Source organism: Mastigoproctus giganteus, chromosome 13, assembly GCF_048544385.1.
Source record: "Mastigoproctus giganteus isolate SK-2022 chromosome 13, ASM4854438v1, whole genome shotgun sequence".
NCBI lineage: Eukaryota > Metazoa > Arthropoda > Arachnida > Uropygi > Thelyphonidae > Mastigoproctus > Mastigoproctus giganteus.
In genome coordinates, this window is record NC_143587.1 from 163,347,695 (window position 1) to 163,367,841 (window position 20,147).

The 20,147-nt window shown below is 38.3% G+C and overlaps 1 protein-coding gene across 2 annotated transcripts in view; it reads left to right on the forward strand.

The window, feature by feature from the left end:
- LOC150076569 (helicase ARIP4) overlaps positions 1 to 20,147 on the forward strand; it is a 566,013-nt gene that overhangs the window by 113,941 nt on the left and 431,925 nt on the right. The window lies entirely within an intron of this gene.

Below are 20,147 nucleotides of genomic sequence, written 5' to 3' on the forward strand. Positions count from 1 at the left end.
CCCACAAGGATGCCCCACTGCCGATCCCACCAGGCGAGCCACTCGCCCCTGCACCCTATCAAGAAGGTCGATGTCTCTCTCCAGGCACGATCCCCACACCCGAACACAGCACTCCAAGTGCGGCCCAACAAAAGCCTTATATAATGGGACTACCACGTCCTTATCTCTACTTGCAAAAGTTCAATAGATCATCGACAAGACACCATGGGCCCCCCCCACAACCCTTCCACAATGCCCAGTGAACCCCATGTCTGAACGTATTGCAACAAACAATCCCCCCTCCAGTACCCGGTTCAGTTGAACTCCACCAAGTGAACAAGTCATTTTGGGATTACTGTTTCCCAGGTGTAACACCTGGACTAAAGCTCTGCCGGACTAAAGCATAGCTGCCATATTTCTGACCATTCCTGAAATCTATTTAGGTCTCTCTGAAGAAGCTCAGCTTTTTTTTTTTTTTTTTTTATGTAAACCCCAAACACGAGAGGTATAAGAACCTATGGTACTTAGTACCGTGCTTGGGTTGGAGGTTGAGAAGATGAAACAAGATATTTGTTGACACTGCACTTGAACTTCTATAGACTGTAATTTTCAGGAAATACATCTGAAGGAAGGTTGTTCCAGAAAACGGCAGTTGAATGAATAAACGAGGAAGATGAAAAGTTGGTTCTGTGAGTTTGAAGTTGGACAGTAAATGGATGTTGGCTGGTGCTGGCACATGTTTGGACTGTTTTGAAAGAGAGAGCGGGAATTATAGAAGCCAATTCAGAAGAACAGTGCCCATGGAAGTATCTGTAGAAGAGGCATGCAGCAGAAACAGTATGTCTATGAGACAGCAAGTGGAGAGACTTTGTTAAAGATGAATCATTAATTAACCTAACTGCCCTCTTCTGAATGGAATCAAGAAGCCTGAGAGAGGTTTTGGGGACACCACCCCAGATGTGGAAACAATATTCCATGGTAGGGCGGATTTGCGATTTATACAGAGTGAGCAGCTGTTTGGAAGAAAAGTAACGCCGAGAGCGAAAGAGAAAACCAAGTTTTTTTAGATGCAGAGGAGCAATATTTGTAATGTGCTTGTGCCAAGAGAGATTATAAGTCAGGGTAATCCCCAAAAGAGATATATCATTTTATCTAGAAATCGGAGTGTCACTAAAGATAAGCATAGGAGCAGAAGAGTCCTTTTTGCGAGATATAAGACAAGACTGAGTTTTAGAAGGGTTGAAATCAACTAAGTTTTCTTTGTCCCACTGGAGAATTATCTGAAGATCGGCAATTAAAGGAATTGGTAGCAGATTTTCGAGAAGTTGAAGCTGATTGAGCAGGACAAGGTTTCTCAAAATGGAAAGTGGAATGCAATGTGCTATCATCGGCAAAACTATGGATAAGATTTCCAGTCAATGGAAGAAGGTCATTAATATACAAAAGGAAAAGAGTGGCGGAAAGAACTGAACCTTGGGGGACACCAGCATTAGTGGAGAAGTTAGAAGACAGAGAACCATCTACCATCAACCTCAGTGAGTGATCAGAGAGAAAACTGGATAATCAATTACTAAAAACAGTTGGCAAACCATAAGATGGAAGTTTGTTTAGAAGACCTTTATGCCAAACATGATCAAAAGCCTTTGAGATGTCAAGAGCAACTACTTGTGTTTCACCAAACCTTTCCATTGAATTAGTCCATAAATGGGTAACATAAGCCAGAATATCACCAGTGGATCGACACTGACGAAATCCATACTGGCGATCGTTGATCAGACGGAAGGTTTCTAGGTAGTTTAAGAGTTGATGGTTAATTAATTTCTCCAATACTTTAGAAAGAGTTGAAGTAATTACAATCGGACGATAATTGGATGGGAGGGATTTGTCACCCTTATTTCGGAACATTTTCCAAATTTCCAAGCAGAAGGAAAAACACCTTTGGAATAAGAAAGTGAAAAAAGGCGGCAAAAAATAGGAGTAAGTTCAGGAGCACAGGTTTTGAGAACAAGTGGAGAAATACCATCGGGACCTTGAGCTTTCTTAGCATCAAGATTCGTCAAAATCCTTCTGACATCCTTTTGACGGAAGACCACAGGAGGCATTGAATAGAGTGTGTTGGGAATGGTGAGAGGTGTTTTACCAAGATCATTAATACATGAGTTGGAAGAAAAATGTGATGCTAGCAGGTCAGCTTTATCCATGGCTGAAGTGAGAACAGAACCATCTTGTTTGGACAGAGGTGGGAGCAGAGATGGGCAAAAGTTGCGGCCAATAGCTTTGGCAAGAGACCAGAATGCTCGGCTACCATTAGGGCAAGAAGCAAGTTTTCTACTCTTAGCCTGTTCAAACTATAGTTTGGACTGATTAATAACTGCTTTACAATTGTTATGAGCTTTGGTGTAGGCAGAAAATGAAACTGAAGAATTAGAAACAAGCCAATTACGATATGCAACATTCTTCTCTTGAACAGCCTAAGCACATTTATTGGAAAACAAAGGTTTAGATAAAGGACGAGATTTTAAAGTGGAGTGTGGGATAAAGGATTCCATTCCTAGAAGAACAATTTCACTCACACGATCTGAGCAAAACGTTGACATCGGAAGTTTTGAAACAGTAATCCGACCAAGGAAAAGAAGTCTCGCAGGTCATCTCATTTTGAATTCTTGTAATGCCAAACAACACGAGGTTGGGAATAGCCATGAGATAAAGGTTCCATTGGAGAAGAGACAATCACCAAGTTGTGATCTGAAGTGCCTTGAGGACCTCTCACTTCGACCGTGTACTTAGAAGGGTTGTTTGTGAGAAAAAGATCAAGCGTATTGGCTGTATGACTAGGATTGTCCGGTAGGTAAATGAACAATCTGTGCAAGGTCTTTAGTAATTGCAAAAGCCTCAGCATCTCGACCAGCTGGGTCGGTGTGACTAGAAAACGGAAGCCAGCTGGAGTTGTGAACATTAAAATCACCAAGGAAAATTACCTCACTGTTAGGAAAGTTGGACTGGAGAAAGTCAAGTTGCAAAGAGAGGAAGTCAAAGAGCTCCAAGTGATTAGTGGAGTTGGGAGAACGGTAGAGACAACAGATGAATTTTACACAATGAGGTAGATAGATTTTAAGCCAGAGAAGATCAAAGAGAGGAGATTCCAAATTGCCAAGTCTCTGACAGGGAATATCAGAACAGACATATGCACAAGTACCACCTTTGAGGCGAAAGGAATCATACAGCGAATAATTTGGGCATCTGAGATGAGCAGTAGTCAAATCAACCGATAACTAAGATTCTGTCACAAAAAGTACATGGGGTTTGGCAGACTGCATGTGGAAATGGACATCGTTGAGATTAGAATTGAGACCACGTATATTTGTGAAATGAATTAGGAAGTGCTTGGGAGGTTTAGATCTTTTCACAGATAAGCTTGCTCTATTAGTTTGACAATTCATGGTGTATGCAATAGTAAGAAAAAGTGGGTGGGACATGCTGTATGAAGTAATGAAATTTTTGGATATGGCGTACACATGGTAAGAATATACCCAGATCCTCGACATAACATGGCCTCGACAATGCTCCCCGCATACACACTACTCGGACTCCCTCCAGTCACTATCTGGCAGAGTAGAGGTAGCAAGATTATACACTAGCTGATCCGGAAGCCTCCTAGAGAGTTACCAATAGGTTCGGTCCGGTGTACTAACTAGCGGCCGTTCTGCGAACACCGTTTTGGAGCTGTTCCCTTGAAATGTAAGGAATATTGGATCTCGCCACGATGTTCATCATAAACTCAAAAGTCATCAATCATACTGCATGATGGAAGAGATAGGGAAGGGTTGACCGGAACTTAGCTCTAGAGACTAAACATGGGTTCCACCACTTTAAGGTTCCAATAAGCAAAGTGGTGGTATTGCACTGGTTGATGAGAGTCATCTACCACCTAGTATTGCCTGGTAATATTGCCTGCTTGACAGTGATCATCAACTACTCCACCAACCCCAACATCATCCGCAAACTCAGACATCACTATCAGACATCGACCTCATCAGTGTTGTCCATGAAAACTAAAAACAACAGCGGTCCCAATACCGATCTCTGGTGGGAAACCCCACCTCCCACTTTAACCCAATCTGAGGAATAGCCATTTATCACAATCCTCTGCCTCCCGCCCCAAAGCCACCCCGCCATCCATCTAAGGATTTTCCCCTGTATCTGTAGAAAAGGCATGCAGCAGAAACAGTACATATATGAGACGGAGAGTGGAAAGACTGTTAGAGGAGTCATTAATTAACCTAACTGCCCTCTTCTGAATGGAATCTAGAAGCCTGAGAGAGTTTTTAGGGGCACCGCCCCAGATGTGGGAACACTATTCCATGGTAGGATGGATTTGCAATTTGTACAGAGTGAACAGCTATCTGGAAGAAAATTAATGCCGAGAGCAAAAGAGAAAACAAAGTTATTTTAGATACAGAGGAAGCAATATTTGTAATATGCTTGTGCCAAGAGAGATTAGAAGGCAGGGTAATCCCCAAAAGACATATATCATTTTGCCTAGAAATCGGAGTGTCACCAAAGATAAGCATAAAAGCAGAAGAATCCTTTTTGCAAGATATAAGAAAAGACTGAGTTTTAGAAGGATTGAAATCAACTAAGTTTTCTTTGTGTCACTGGAGAATTACCTGGAAATCACCATTTAAGGAATCTCGGATATTCGAGAAGTTGAAACTGATTGAGCAGGGCAAGGTTTCTCAAAATGGAAAGTGAAATGCAATGTGCTATCGGAAAAACTATGGATAGGATTCCAGTCAATGGAGGAAGGTCATTAATATACAAGAGGAAAAAGAGTGGGGGAAAGAACTGATCCTTGGGGGACACCAGCATTAGTGGAGAAGTTAGAAGACATATAGCCATCTACCCTCACCCTCAGTGAGTGATCAGAGAGAAAACTGGATAACCAGTTACAAAAAAAATTGGAAACCATAAGATGGAAGCTTGTTTAGAAGGCCTTTGCTCCAAACACGATCAAAAGCCTTTGAGATGTCAAGAGCAACTGCTTGTGTTTCACCGAACTTTTCCATTGAATGTGCATAAATGGGTAACATAAGCCAGAATATCACCTTTGGATTGACACTGATGGAATCCATACTGACGATGATTGATCAGACCGAAGGTTTCTACGTAGTTTAAGAGTTGGCGGTGAATTGATTTCTCCATTACTTTAGAAAGTGTAGAAGTAATTGCATTGGGACGCTAATTGGATAGGAGGGATTTGTCACCCTTTTTAGGAACTGGCTGGATATGAGCAAATTTCCAAGCAGAAGGAAAAACAACTTTGGAATTAGAAAAAGTAAGTTCAGGAGTACAGGTTTTGAGAAGTGGAGAAATACCATCAGGAACTTGAGCTTTCTTAGCATCAAGATTCGTCAAAATCCTTCCGACATCCTTTTAATGGAAGACCACAGGAGACATTGAGTGATGTGTGTTGGGAATGGTGGGATGTGTTTTACCAAGATCATTAATACATGAGTTGGAAAAAAAATGAGATGCTAGCAGGCAGCTTTAACCATGGCTGAAGTGAGAACAGAACCATCTGGTTTGGACAGAGGTGGGAGCAGAGATGGGCAAAAGTTGCGGCCAATAGCTTTGGCAAGAGGCCAGAATGCTCGGCTACCATTAGGGCAAGAAGCAAGTTTTCTACTCTTAGCCTGTTCAAACTATTGTTTGGACTGATTAATAACTGCTTTACAATTGTTGCAAGCTTTGGTGTAGGCAGAAAATGAAACTGAAGAATTGGAAACAAGCCAATTGCGATATGCAACATTCTTTTCTTGAACAGCCTTAGCACATTTATTGGAAAACCAAGGTTTAGATAAAGGATGAGATTTTAAAGTGGAGTGTGGAATAAAAGATTCCATTCCTACAAGAATAATTTCACTGACAAAATCTGAACAAACGTTGACAGAAGTTTTGAAACAGTAATCTGACCAAGGAAAAGAAGAAAAGAACTCTCGCAGGTAATCCCATTTTGCATTCTTGTAATGTCAAACAATATGAGGTTGGGAATAGCCATGAGATAAAGGCGCCATTGGAGATGAGACAATCACCAAGTTGTGAGCTGAGATGCCTAAAGGACCACTCACTTCGACGGTGTACTTAGAAAGGTTGTTTGTGAGAAAAAGATCAAGCATATTGGCTGTATGGTTAGGATTGTCCGTTATTCTTGTAGGTAAATTAACAATCTGTGCAAGGTCATTAGTAATTGCAAAAGCCTCAGCATCTTGACCAGCTGGGTCAGTGTGACTAGAAAACAAAAGCCAGCTGGAGTTGTGAACATTAAAATCGCCTAGGAAAATTACCTCACTGTTAGGAAAGTTGAACCTGAGAAAGTCAAGTTTCAAAGAAGAGGAAGTCAACAGGCTCCAAGTGATTAGTGGAGTTGGGAGAACGGTAGAGACAACAGATGAATTTAACACAATGAGGTAGAGAGAATTTAAGCCAGAGTAGATCAAAAAAGAGCGATTCCAAATTACCGAGTCTCTGACAGGGAATATCGGAACAGACATATGCACAAGTATCACCTTTGAGGCGAAAGGAATCATACAGCAAATAATTTGGGCAACTGAGATGAGATGAAAGTTATCAACCGATAATTGAGATTCTGTCAGAAAAATGGTGTTTGGCAGACTGCAAGTGGAAATGGACATCGTTGAGATTAGAATTGATACCACGTATATTTGTGAAATGAACTAGGAAGTGTTTGGGATGTTAGATTTTGCAGATAAGCTTACTCTATTAGTTTGACAATTCATGGTGTATTCAACAGTAAGAAAAAGTGGGGGGACATGCCGTATGAATTAATGAAATTTTTGGATATGGTGTACACATGGTAAGAATAATCTCAGATCCTTGACATAATGTGGCCTCGACAATGCCCCCCGCATACACACTACTCGGACTCCCTCCAGTCATATCTGGCAGAGTAGAGGTAGCAAGATTATATACTAGATGATCCGGAAGCCTCCTAAAGAGTTACCAATAGATTCAGTCCGGTGTACTAACTAGTGACCAGCCTGCGAACACCGTTTTAGAGCTGTACCCTCGAAATGTAAGGAAGATTGGATCTCGCCATGATGTTCATCATAACCTCAAAAGTCACCAGTCATACTGCATGATGGAAGAGATGGAGAAGGTGATTAGTAATTGCAAAAGCCTCAGCATCTCGACCAGCTGGGTCAGTGTGACTAGAAAATGGATGCCAGCTGGAGTTGAACATTAATATCACCAAGAAAAATTACCTTAGAAAAAAATATAAAGTACCAACTAATTACTAATTAGTAATTAGTTGGTGACAAGATGATTAGTTATTTTCTTTTCACTTCTAACGTAAGTGAGAAGTAAAAAATAATGTTAACCACAGAAAAAATATGCAGTTAATTTAAAAAATAAAGATCAAAATGAAATGTTAATGCACTACACCTATTAAAATATACTGCATTACATTAAAATGGCTACAAAGTACCAAGAGATAGTGTCCAAGTGATTTTCTTATGCTATATATAAAGTACGCTAAATGATTCAGTTATGTTTGTTTTTTCAAGTGTCTTTCTCTCATCAATTTATTGTAAGTGGTTTTGTACTTCGAAGGTTTGAAGTAAGAACCCCTGAATGGGAATCCATCTTTCTTTTCTTCATGTATTTATTAACTTTTATATTATAAACTGATTTAGCATTAGCATTAGTAGAGGCATATGATGCAAGAAAGCAAGCTTATTCAGCATCAGCCAAAAAAAAAAAAAAAAAAAAAAACCACTCCCATTTCACCCCTCCGTTCGTTCGAAATACCTGTCCAGTTGAGCTTTAAATTTGTTTAGGCTATCAACTTCAACAACAAGTGATGGAAGTCGGTTCCACCAACCAACCACCCGCTGGCCAAAGGCAAATTTCCGCACATCTATCCGACATCCGTCCTTCCTCAATTTGAATTTATGCCCTCTGAGGTGATTATTCTGAGCAAGATGAAGAATCCCATTGGCATTGAGCATGCTCAAACCATTCAAAGCCTTATACACCTCTATCAGATCACCTTGCCGGTGCCTAGTCTCCAGACTCTGTAATTTGCAAAACTTAAGCCTTTCTTCGTAAGAGCAACCCTTTGTTCCATTCACTAATCTTGTTGCCCTTCTCTGTACCCGTTCCAGCAGCTCTACATCCTTCTTGAAATGAGGCCTCCAGACCTGTATACAGTACTCAAGATGTGGCCTAACCATTGCCTTATACAAGGGAATAATCACCTCCTTATCCCTGCTAGAAAAATTCCTGTATATCATTGACAAGACACCATGAGCTACTCTTGCAGCTCATCTGCACTGCTCAGAGAACTTCATATCTGCCTGCACAATTACCCCCAGGTCCTTTTCATTCTCCACCACTGTCAGTGTAGTACCGCAGAGTTGATACGTTGCTCTGGGGTTACTGTTTCCCATATGTAGTACTTTACATTTGTCAGTGTTAAACTTCATTTGCCACCTCTCAGCCCATCTGTTCAACCTTTCCAGATCCTGTTGCAGCAGCATAGCGTCAGTAGTGTCCTTAACAACCCTGCCAACCTTTGTATCATCTGCAAACTTGGACATTAAACTTGATATCCCATCATCAATGTCATTCATAAACACCGAAAACAACAACGGACCCAACACTGAACCCTGAGGAACTCCACTAATAACATTAGTCCACGTTGAGCAGTGTCCATTGATTACCACTCTCTGTCTTCTGCCACTCAACCATCCCGTTATCCATAGCAGCAATTTGCCTCCAGTGCCACACTGTTCCAATTTGTGCAGCAGTCGTCCATGTGCAACAGTATCAAAAGCCTTTCTAAGATCCAAATATATAATATCAAAGTTATTCCCTGCATCCAGTTCTTTTGTGACTACATCATAGTATCCAATCAAATTGGTCAGGCAAGACCTGCCCTTAACAAAACCGTGCTGCGTCTGAGCTATAACTGAATTCTTGTCTAGATGATCCTGCAGTGCTTCTTTAACCAGTGCCTCCATTAATTTACCTGGAACAGAAGTTAAACTAACAGGTCTATAATTACTTGTGTCAGCCTTTGATCCTCCTTTGTGAATTGGGGTTACATTTGCACATCTCCAGTCTATGGGTACCTCCCCTGAGTCCAAAGAAGTTCTCATAATTATGGCTAGGGGTTTGCTTACTTCCTTTGCTGCCTCCTTTAATATAACTGGATAGATCCCATCCACCCCAGGTGCCTTTTTTATGTTTATCCTCAACAATCTCTCCTCCACTTTCCTCTCAGTTATTACAAAATCATCCAGCTCACTGCCAATGTTTACTTTACCTACGTCATTCTCCTTCCTGAATAACTCCTCATGCGTGAATGTAGATGCAAAATACTCGTTTAGATTGTTAGCCACATGAGCAGGATCCTCAACTGTTGAACCATCAATATCCAGTGGACCAATCTGATTCATCCCTTTCCTTCTCGTGTTTAAATATGTAAAGAACTCTTTTCTGTTTTTCTTTGCATCCTTTGCCAAGGATTTTTCGTAGTCTGCCTTTGCCTGCCTAATCTCCTTTGTGACTTGGTTACAGACCAACTTATATCTACCATAGGCTTCCATGTCACCCATTAATTTGTATGTATCCCATGCATTTTTCTTCTCTGCCACATGTATCATTAGTTCATCTGACAACCATTTAGGCCTAAACCTTGAACAATATTTCTTAGTTGGTATGTAAAGCCTGGTAGCCTCCAAGATTAGTTCCTTGAATGCTTCCCATTTTGAGTTTGCTGTTGGTAACATCATCAGTTGGTCCCACTGTATAGAATTTAAATACTGTCTCAGACCATCATAGTCAGTTCATCAACTGTTTTCTCACAGGTGGTAATGCTCCTGCCTAATGGAGGCAGGGCTGAAAATGTGTGCATAAAGGCAACATCCAATGCTGAAAGAAGCACAAAATGGATTTTAGATGCTATAATTTAGACATCATGAATGAAAAGGACCATGAACCTTCACAGGATAAAGGGAATTAAAAAAATTCTTTGCAGAAATACCATCTTTTCTCATTATGCATTCACTGGTTACACAATTATTAAGCAGACTGTCTCCTTTTCTTGTTTAGAAAAGTATTGAGGCAGTAGCTGATTCTTCAGAAATGGTTAAGGTACCTCAGTTTGGGGATCTCGTAATAGAGACAACTCAACCAAAACATTCCGAGTAGTTATTGAAGCAAGAAAACATTTAGTTGAATTTCAATCAGTCTTTGTGCTACCCTTGATACCTTTAGGAAAGTTATAACAGATTGGGACTTGTTAACCATCTCAGAAGAAGAAATAGTTGAGGAGTTTAAAGAATAAATTATACATGCAAGATGGATTAAGACTAGAAAGAATGGAAATTTAAGTCTAACATTGAGCATCATACTTACTTTCAGTACTTCTGTCTTACTTCAAACAATTGCAGGTTATTTGTTATGTTTATCGTCTTTATATACCAAATCCAATTAGATGCTATAAATGCCAGAAATAAGGCAATCCTTAGGCAACATGTTGAGGCAATTCAACCTGTCCTCTTTGTGGGTTAAAAGAACACAGCCAATCTATGTCCCACTCTATATCCAAACTATAAAATAAATCATTCGGCCTTCTCTTAAGACCTTTGACAACGGAAACTTTGGGAAGAAATTCAAAAATACAAGGTAGAAAATAAAATAATTTATCTAGAAACAAGAAATTAAATCTTAGCAGGTGCCTGCTAATATGCAGCTGCTGTAAAAGGAAGGTTGCCATTCAAACAGTGTGATATATGGGTTACTCTTTCTAAGCGATTTAGTCTTCGTTACCCTGAACATATCTTTGGTTGTAATGTAATGCATTATACAATTGCATTCTTAATGTTATTAAGATTTAAGCAACCTATGTCTGATTAGTACTCTTGCCTTTTAAAAAAAACAAATACAAATTCAGCAACAGCTCCTGACGAATAGCAGCCCACAAGAACCAGCCAAATCAAAGTACATTGTATCTATTGGGAAAAAAACAATTGAATTCTACTGACATGGAAGTAGATGATCAAATGGAACAAACTGATGTAATATTAATATGATATACAGAAGGTTATTATTTATTGTTTGTTATTTGGTTTTTAGGAGCATTAGCAACTAAGGCCATATTTCTCTGGGATATGCGGTGGTCATTCCCTGACCTTTCCGCATCCTCTGTATTTGGTGGTGACGGTCTCGAACCTGGCTACGGAGACGCATACAGAAGGTGACATGGATGATGGTTACCCTGTCTTACCAATAAAAGATAAGCGAAAACAGGACCAATGTAAATCTACTTGAAGAAGCAGTTTGATTAAGCATCCAATTAGTAATGCAGAATATAATGCTGTGGAATTACAGAGGCTTGCATAGCAATATGATATCCTGTTTGTGTGTACCTATAGTAATTTATCTGCACCCTCCACACCCAATATCTCCAGGATTAAAGTTGTTGTTTGTTTGGTTTTTAGGAGCATTAGCAACTAAGGCCATATTGCTCCGGGATATGCGATGGTCATTCCCTGACCTTTCTGCATCCTCCGTATTTGGTGGTGACGGGCTCGAACCCTGGTCTAATCAAGAAGCGTGTGCTACGCACTGGTGCTCCTTCCCACCTGGCTATGGAGGCACCTAGGATTAAAGTGATTCTGATAATGATCCACTATTTTTAAGACAGTTTAGAAAGAGTAGTGGTGCACTCATTATTATAATCACTTTAATCCTGGTCTCATTTTATCTCTGCTGAATTTTTCTTTCACTTTTCTTTTTTTTTTTTTTATCATTTTGGCTGCTCATTACTTTTGCTGCTTGCCCTGCACTCTTAGCATTAGCAAGGGTACGTGATGCAAGAAAGCAAGCTTATATAGCATCAGCCAAAAAAAAAAAAAAAAAACTCGTATTTCACCCATCCCCCTCACTCCAAATGTTTGTCAAGTTCTGCCTTGAATCTACTTAAGCTATCAACTTCTACAACAACAGATGAAAGTTTGTTCCAGCAATCAACCACCCGATGGCTAAAGGCAAACTTCCGCACATCTACCCTACAACCTTCTTTCCTCAATTTGAATTTATGCCTTCTCAGGCGATTATTCTGAGCAAGAGGAAGAATCCCATCAGCATTGAGCATGCTCAAACCATTCAAGGCTTTATACACCGATCTTCACAATATTGTAGTTCAGCTTCCACCTCCACTTTGTATTTTTAGGAAATTTGAATGCCACAACCCATTATGTTATCCCCTTATATTGGTGCTTGGGGTCAGCCAATAGAATCTTTGGTTAACCTCATTAATTATAAGAAAATCAAAGCTGAAGCTATATCAGTTAAATTCAAGATTCTCTGCAAGGTCAGAGAATCTTGAATTCAATTTGCTAGCACCATTAACAAAGATGGGGAGTCTAGATTAATTTGAAAAAGATCACAGGCTCCAAATGGTAAATGTCATAATTTCTTCCACGACTTTCACTTGAAGAGTAACAATTTGTCCTCCCCTGCTAAGATAAAAGCACCCCCTCCCTGCAGCATCAGCCTCTTATGTTAATAGAACTTAAAACAGTCTTTATACCCAACTCTTCTAGCAATGCTGCAGGCTCAGATGGCATCTATTACATCATGTTGTAACGTCTCAGTGAAAAAGTCATGACTTCCCTTATTGCTCTTTTGTAACTGGATCACTAGTGAAAATACATCCACTGTCTTGGTGTCATTCAGTTGTATTAGCTTTCCTAAAATCAGGGAACAGTGCTCCATTCCAAATAATTATAGACTAATCACCTTTACCAACTGCTTACTTAACATTCTGAAAAAGAGGCTACATCATAGACTTACATGGATATTACAAACACAAAATATGTCAATTTAACATCATTATGGCTTTGAAAGGACTAGTGCACCCCTAGATGTGTATATCAAAGCTGAAGCTAACATCTGCAATGCATCTGTTTATAATAACATATGGTAATGGTATCACTATTAATAATTTGTCCTCCCCCTGCTAAGATAGCAGAAGCGCAGTAAAACCTAGTACAGTAAAACCTTGTTAATTCAAGGTAAAAAAGACCATAATACATCCATTTCAATTTAAACGGATTTGATTCATACGTACAAGTCCAGCAGATGTATTGATTAATCAAGAGAAATTTTCGGTCATTCTTTGTATAAGTAGTGGCAGATGATGAAAGAAAGCATCAGCTAAAAAAAAAAAAACCTTCCCATTTCACCTATCCATCACCTCCAATAGTTTGTCTAGTTCTTCCTTGAATTTACTCAAGCTATCCATTTCACAACAACAATAGATGGAAGTTTGTTCCATCAATCTCCCACCCATTTGCTAAAGGCAAACTTCTGCACATCTATTCTGCTTCCATCTATCCTAGGGTGACCATACGTCTGGGTTTCCCAGGACATGTCCTCTTTTTAAGGTATCCTCGGACTTCCTCGCGGGTTTTTAAAATTTGTCCTCGTTTGTCCTAGTTTTTCTATTTACAACTCGAGATTTACATTCACTTTAAATTTTTACCCTCTGTATTCATTTAAGCATCAGTTATAAGAATGTGAGTGATACCCAGACAAATTATGGTACATACAGTACGGGTACTTTTCTGTTATATCAACTGTGACTGCTGCGCTATCGTCGGGTTTTCATTAAATATCACAGACCACACGTGCTGTCATATCTACGTCAATAGAGAGCGTTATAGCTTACGCGACCGCCAATAGATATCGCAGCAAAAACATCGATAATATCAAAGTATAGTTTTATGTTTTTGTCCCTGGCAAGTAATTGCTACTGTTTTTCAAAAGAAAGCAATGTATGGTATGCAGTATTGCTGCAAAAACATGGGAAAAAGGAAGTGCATAGTAACTAATGAAATGCTTCAAGAACATCCTTCATTCAAGAAAGGTAAAACTAAACACGATGTAATCTATCATTTGCAATAGTGTTATTTCTGTTGCAAATAAAGGAAAACTTGATTGGAAAGAACATCTGAACACTGAAAAACATAAGTGTAACACCAGATGTGCATTGGAAAAATTTATTGTACCTAACAAGGATGCTAAACTCATCAGAGCTTCTGAAGGCCTGGCAGCATATCATACAATAATGCATCACCAATCATACCGCTCGCTGGATTGTTGGATTCCGCTAATGAAAAGAATGTTTCCTGATTCACATATTTGTCAAAAAATGTTGTGTGGCAGGACTAAGGCTGAGGCAATCATAAATAATATTTTTGGACCACATACAATTGATCTTGTAATGAATGATTTAAAGAACATACCATATATAAGCATTTCAACAGATGCTGGCAATCATGGTTCACTGAAAATATTCCCAATTTTCAGTACTTTGACTATCAAAATGGTGGAACTAAATGTAAATTATTAGATATAATTAATCAACCCAATGAGCAAACACACACAATTGCAAATATGATATGTGATGTTTTAACGAAAAAGAACTAAATGTATCTCTTTTTTTCTGGTGATAACTGTAAGGTGGTAGATGACTTTCGTCAACCGGTGAAATACCACCACTTTGCTTATTGGAGGCTTGAAGTGGTGAAACCCATGTTTAGTCTCTAGAGCAAAGTTTCCGGCATCCCCCCTCCCCCCATACTTCTCCTTCAACCCACGCACGGTACTAAGTACTATAGGTTTTGATACCTTTCATGTTTGGGGTTTTTCATAAAAAAAAAAAAAAAAAAAAAAATACTAATTTCGGTGGTGTCAAAAGAGCTGGAAGAAATAATGTGTATTTTAAACTAAAAGAAAAACTTAATGATAAATTAATTGGAATTGGTTGTCCAGCACACGTTTTAAATAATACTGTGCATTATAGGTTTGATGGGCTACCAGTCAATATAGAAATGCTAGTTAGGGTAATCTACAATCATTTCTCTATTTATACTGTGAGAGTTGAATCACTAAAGGACTTTTGCAATTTTGTGAGACAGAGTATAAGCAACCTTTATACTATACCAAAACGTGATGGTTATCTCTCTTTCCAGCCATAAATCGCATTTTAGAACTTTATAAAGGGTTTAAATCCTATTTTCTGTCGATGGAAGATTCACCAGCAATATTGCAAATTTTTTGAAGATGATATGAATGAGGCATACCTTTCATTCGCTCATTCATTCATGTCAGTCTTTCAAGAAAATATAAAACGTACTGAAAGAGACTGTATTTCAATAATTGAAGTGCATAAAATCCTTAAGACTGTTTTTCATTTGCTCAAGGAGAGGAAAACCAAAAAATATCTTCTGTTAAAAGTGTGCTCAGTACTAAAAATTGCAACAGAAAAGGGTAAGGAAAATGAAGTCACACAGTTTAGAGTTCAAATCGAGAATTTGTATGGCCGTACTTTAAAATATATTGAATCATGGTTAAAACCATTAGATGAGTTTCAAACCTTAGAATAGATCGATTTGGCAGAAATTCCTTCTTAGGACAATGTTCATACCTGCTTGGAATATCTTTGTGAGAAGGGAGTCACAGTCGATGATGTAAAACTGTTTGATCAATGGCATAATTTAAAGTTATTCTTGGAAACACAACAAGAAAATGAGAAATTGAATACATTAACTGCAAATGAGAAATGGGTGATGTTTTTTAAACAATGTAAAACTTCTGAATTAACTTCAGAGTTACTAAAAATTGTACAATTCATCTTTTGTGTATTTGGCCACAATGCAAATGTTGAATTTTCATTGGTAAATGTATTTTCATTGATAAATAGTCAGTGGACAAAGGAAAGAAACCAATTAAAAATTGAAGCTGTTAAAGGAATATTATTTTCTATATATAATATGCAAATGACACTTGAAGAATTTTACAACCACATAATTAATGAACCAAAAGTTTTAGCAGAAATTTTATCTTCAAGTAAATATTAATTTCAATGAATTATTAAATGTTTTTTTTAAAAGCATACCTATTTAATTTTTATGTCAACAAGATTTTTTTTATTTTGCCACTATTTTCTGTTTTTTATATTTTGCAATAAAAAAAATTTATAGTCTTATTTTTGTATTCTTCCTAAAATTAATTTCTTCCTCTGCTATCCTAGTTTTCATAAAAAATATATAGTCACCCTATCCATTCTTCAAGGCAGTTCATTAATTTCATGGAAAAAATAAGAAATTGATGAACTACTGCATAAGGAATGTGTTTTTTTGTCAAACTTTAGAATTACGTTCTGAATTATTAAAAATTAGTATTTATTCCTTCTATATTCGGTCTTCATTGATGAACATTCAATGACCAAAAGGGAAGAAACATGTTACAGTTTGAAGTAAATAAAGGCCTATTGTTTACTACATATAATATGAAAAAGAAATGCAAAGAATTTTAAGATCAAATAACTAAACAGCCGAAAATCTTAGAAAATATTAATTTTTTAAAAGTATTAAGTGTATTTTTAAAAGAATGTCTGTTTTATTTTATCAGAAGAAATTTCTATTTTATCAATAAATCATATAACGTTCATAATTTTTTGTTAATAAAAAGTTTAAAATGTCCTAGTTTTGTCCTCTTTTTAAAAATGGGAATGTCCTAGTTTCTCTAAAAAAAATATGTTCACCCTAATTTATCCCGAATTTGAATTTATATCCCCTTGTGTGTGTAGCTCGAACAAGAGGAAGAATGCTATTAACATTGAGCCTGCTCACTCCATTCAAAGCCTTAAACACCTCAATCAGATCACCTCACAGGTGCCTTGTCTTCAAACGCTGCAGTTTGCAGAACTGAAGCCTTTCTTGGTAAGGACACCACTTTGTTCCTCTCACCAATCTCATCCTTTTCTATACCCTTTCCAGGAGCTCTACATCCTGGCTAAAAGGAGACCTCTGGACCTGTATGCAGTACTCAAGATGTAGCTTGACTGTTCCCTTATACAATGGAATAATCAGCTACTTATCCCTGCTAGCAAAATTCCTCTATATCATTGACCAACCTCATGAGCTGTCCTGGCAGCCTGTGTGCACTGCTCAGAAAACTTCATATCTGACTACATTATTACTTCCTCCTCCACGTCGTTTCCATTTTCTACTACCCTCAGCATAGTATCACACAGAGAATTACAAAGAATGCAGAGAAAATAAAAACAACTTTCATAGCAGGAACAACTCAAAGTGTAATTAAAATCCATTAGATTAAGACATAAAGAATTGGAAGAGATGGAACGGCTGTCATCTGTTTGGATAGAAAATCAAACAAAAAACAAGTTTGCTGACGATAGAAGCAAAAGCAGTAGCAATATTTTATTACGTAATAGTCGTAATAAAATACTTACGTATTTTATTACGATTATTTATTGTGTTTGGTAATGTTTTGGTTACAAATGTGTGTTCAATTTTGGGTGGTCGGCACCTAACCCTATTTTTCCCATAGGGCCTGTTGTTCATATATTTCACGATTTTGCATTGCACGAGGGTTTCTAGGAACACAACTATCATGCTATACGAGGACTGACTGTATTGAGAAATCCCTGTATTTTATTTTGTTAGGAAATCCTCATGTCATGTTCTGTGCTATTGAACTTGTGGAAATATCTAGATTTCAAAGTTTTATTACTATTGGATAGCACGCCAGGCCATCCAAAAGATTTAAGTCATCCAAAGGTTGAAGTTATGGTTCTACCACCACAGTTGTACTAGGTTAATACAACTTTTTTCATTCAGCCGTTAGATCAGGGCATTATATCTGCCTTTAAAACTCGTTACATCAGAAAATCGTTAAAATGGATTTTGAAAAAAATTGATTTCAAATGTATTGAAGTGATGGAGGTATGGAAACATTTCTCAATTGCAGACTATATCAGAATCATAGCTTTATCGTTCAAAGAAGCAAAACTGTCAACATTAGTGTGTGGAAAAATGTATGATCAGAGTCAATTCATTCTAAAAATATGGTCGAACCAGCAGAAAATGGAATCGGTGCGATAGTAGAACTTGCTATGTCAGTAGGAGGGGAAGGGTTTAATGATATGACTACTGAAGCCCTCATGGATAGCACAGTTATTATTATCATTATTATCTGGGTGCGAGGTTAGCCTGTGCGGACGTTGCTCCTTAAAGCTGTTGAAACAGAGAAGTTTTTCCTGATTTATTTTCTGCTTTATTAGTTTAAATTGTCATATTAACTTATTTTCTAGAGTAGCTTTATATTCCTAGTTACGATACTTAGTTTGAAGTTTAACTTAGACAGAGATTTTGTAGATATTACTTAGTATCGGTAACAGTATCAAATCCACGTGTCACAAATTGAACGAGAGGTCTTTTTTTTTTTTTTAACCAAATTTAGTCGATTTATTAACCAATTGTTATATCAAATTATCTTCTATAAGTAGATTATAGACCTAGTTAGGATCCTTAGTTTATTCTAAATTGAGATAGCGAGATTTGGAAGCTAATCAATACTTACGAGTCCGTAGAAATACCGTTCGTGAATTCCCGCCATTTTTACACGATAGCATAAGCTTAGTGTAGTATAGTGCATAATATAATATTGTCAATTAATCAGTAAATCTATTAATCTTGATAAACTTTATTGTCAATTAAATTGTATTTTTAACTCTATATATATATAACGACTTAATCGTAACAAATAATTAATACATAACTATAGTGGTACACGTGATACGGAAGTTGTATAAAGGGAACTCGTAGAAAACACTAGATACCGAAAAAATATATATATAACATAACTGTTTTGGGATATAACTTAAGGATTTAATTTTTGTTTTGAATTTTATTGAATTAAATTGGAATCATGACTCTGACCAGAGCAGCAAAGCAAAAGGCTCAAGCTAATGGGAGTGCTGTGGTTCGGGGAGAACTGAGGGGGGCAGTTGCCCTCTGAATCACAGTCTTTTAAAATGCACTGTTTGCTTGATGTTTGCGGAGCAGTCGGGTACGGGACATGATACTGCCAAGGGGGATGTCTTTGTGTGTGCACGATGTAAGGAGTGCAAGGAAATCAGGCGACAACTCAGCGTTGTTATGGGCCTTTATGAGAGCTTGAAGGACAGGGTGGATGCCCTCGAAGGAAATGAATTGAGGGGCCCATCAAGCTCTCAGCTGCCCACATCAACGCCAGAGCTTGCACTTGGTCATCAGGCAACACAGAGGCAGCCCCCTAGGCAGAATGCGCTGGTCCCACAGGAACTAGTAGTTGTTGGTGACTCTATTGTCAGGGAAACGGGGAACATGCTTTGTAAAAAGGATAGGTGGAATAGGACCAGGGTATGTCTGCCAGGGGCAAAGGTTGATGACGTAGAGCGGATATCATCTTTTAAGGGCACAAAAGGTGATATAGTTGTACACGTTGGCACTAATGATATTAAGAGTAGAAGACCGGCGGAATTACTTAGCAAGTACAGGTCACCGTTGAAAAAAAGCCGTGAATTAGGGTTGAACTTGAAAGTGTCTGCAATTCTGCCCAGACACGATAGGAGGGAGTATATGATGAGAGCCTTGTCGATCAATTCGGCCCTGGAGGGATTGTGCAAGGCTCAAGGGGTAGAATTTTTTTCAGCCTGGACTGTACTTGTTAACAGGAGAGATTGCTTCTACAGGGATGGGATACACTTAAATAGAAAGGGTGCAAGAATTTTTGCTGATGCTGTTGAGGCAGTGTTAGGTGGGTTGGAAAACTGCTAGTTGGGGGGAATACAAGGACTAATAGATTAACAGTAGCCACTGGCAGAGGTGGAAGTGATTCTTGCACTGCTTCTATTGAAATGAGCAGAAGCCTGGAAAACAAGATGCAGGATATTTCAGAGACTGCTGGTAGTCATTGCGGTACAAGTAAACACATGGGTTGTGTTAGGGTAGCTAAGAATAGAAACAGGTGCATGTATACCTGCGTGTACACCAATGCTAGGAGTTTGGTAAATAAATTTGATGAATTTGAGGTATTGCTCAAAACATCAAAGGCAGATATTGTTGGGATATCAGAGACGTGGTGTCACACAGATATAAGTAATGCGGAACTGGAATTTGGGGAATACAATTTGTATAGGAAGGATAGACAGGACAGGAGGGGAGGAGTGGTTATGCTATTAATTAAGAAACACAAAGTCCAAGGAAGTGAAGCCAGTCGACATC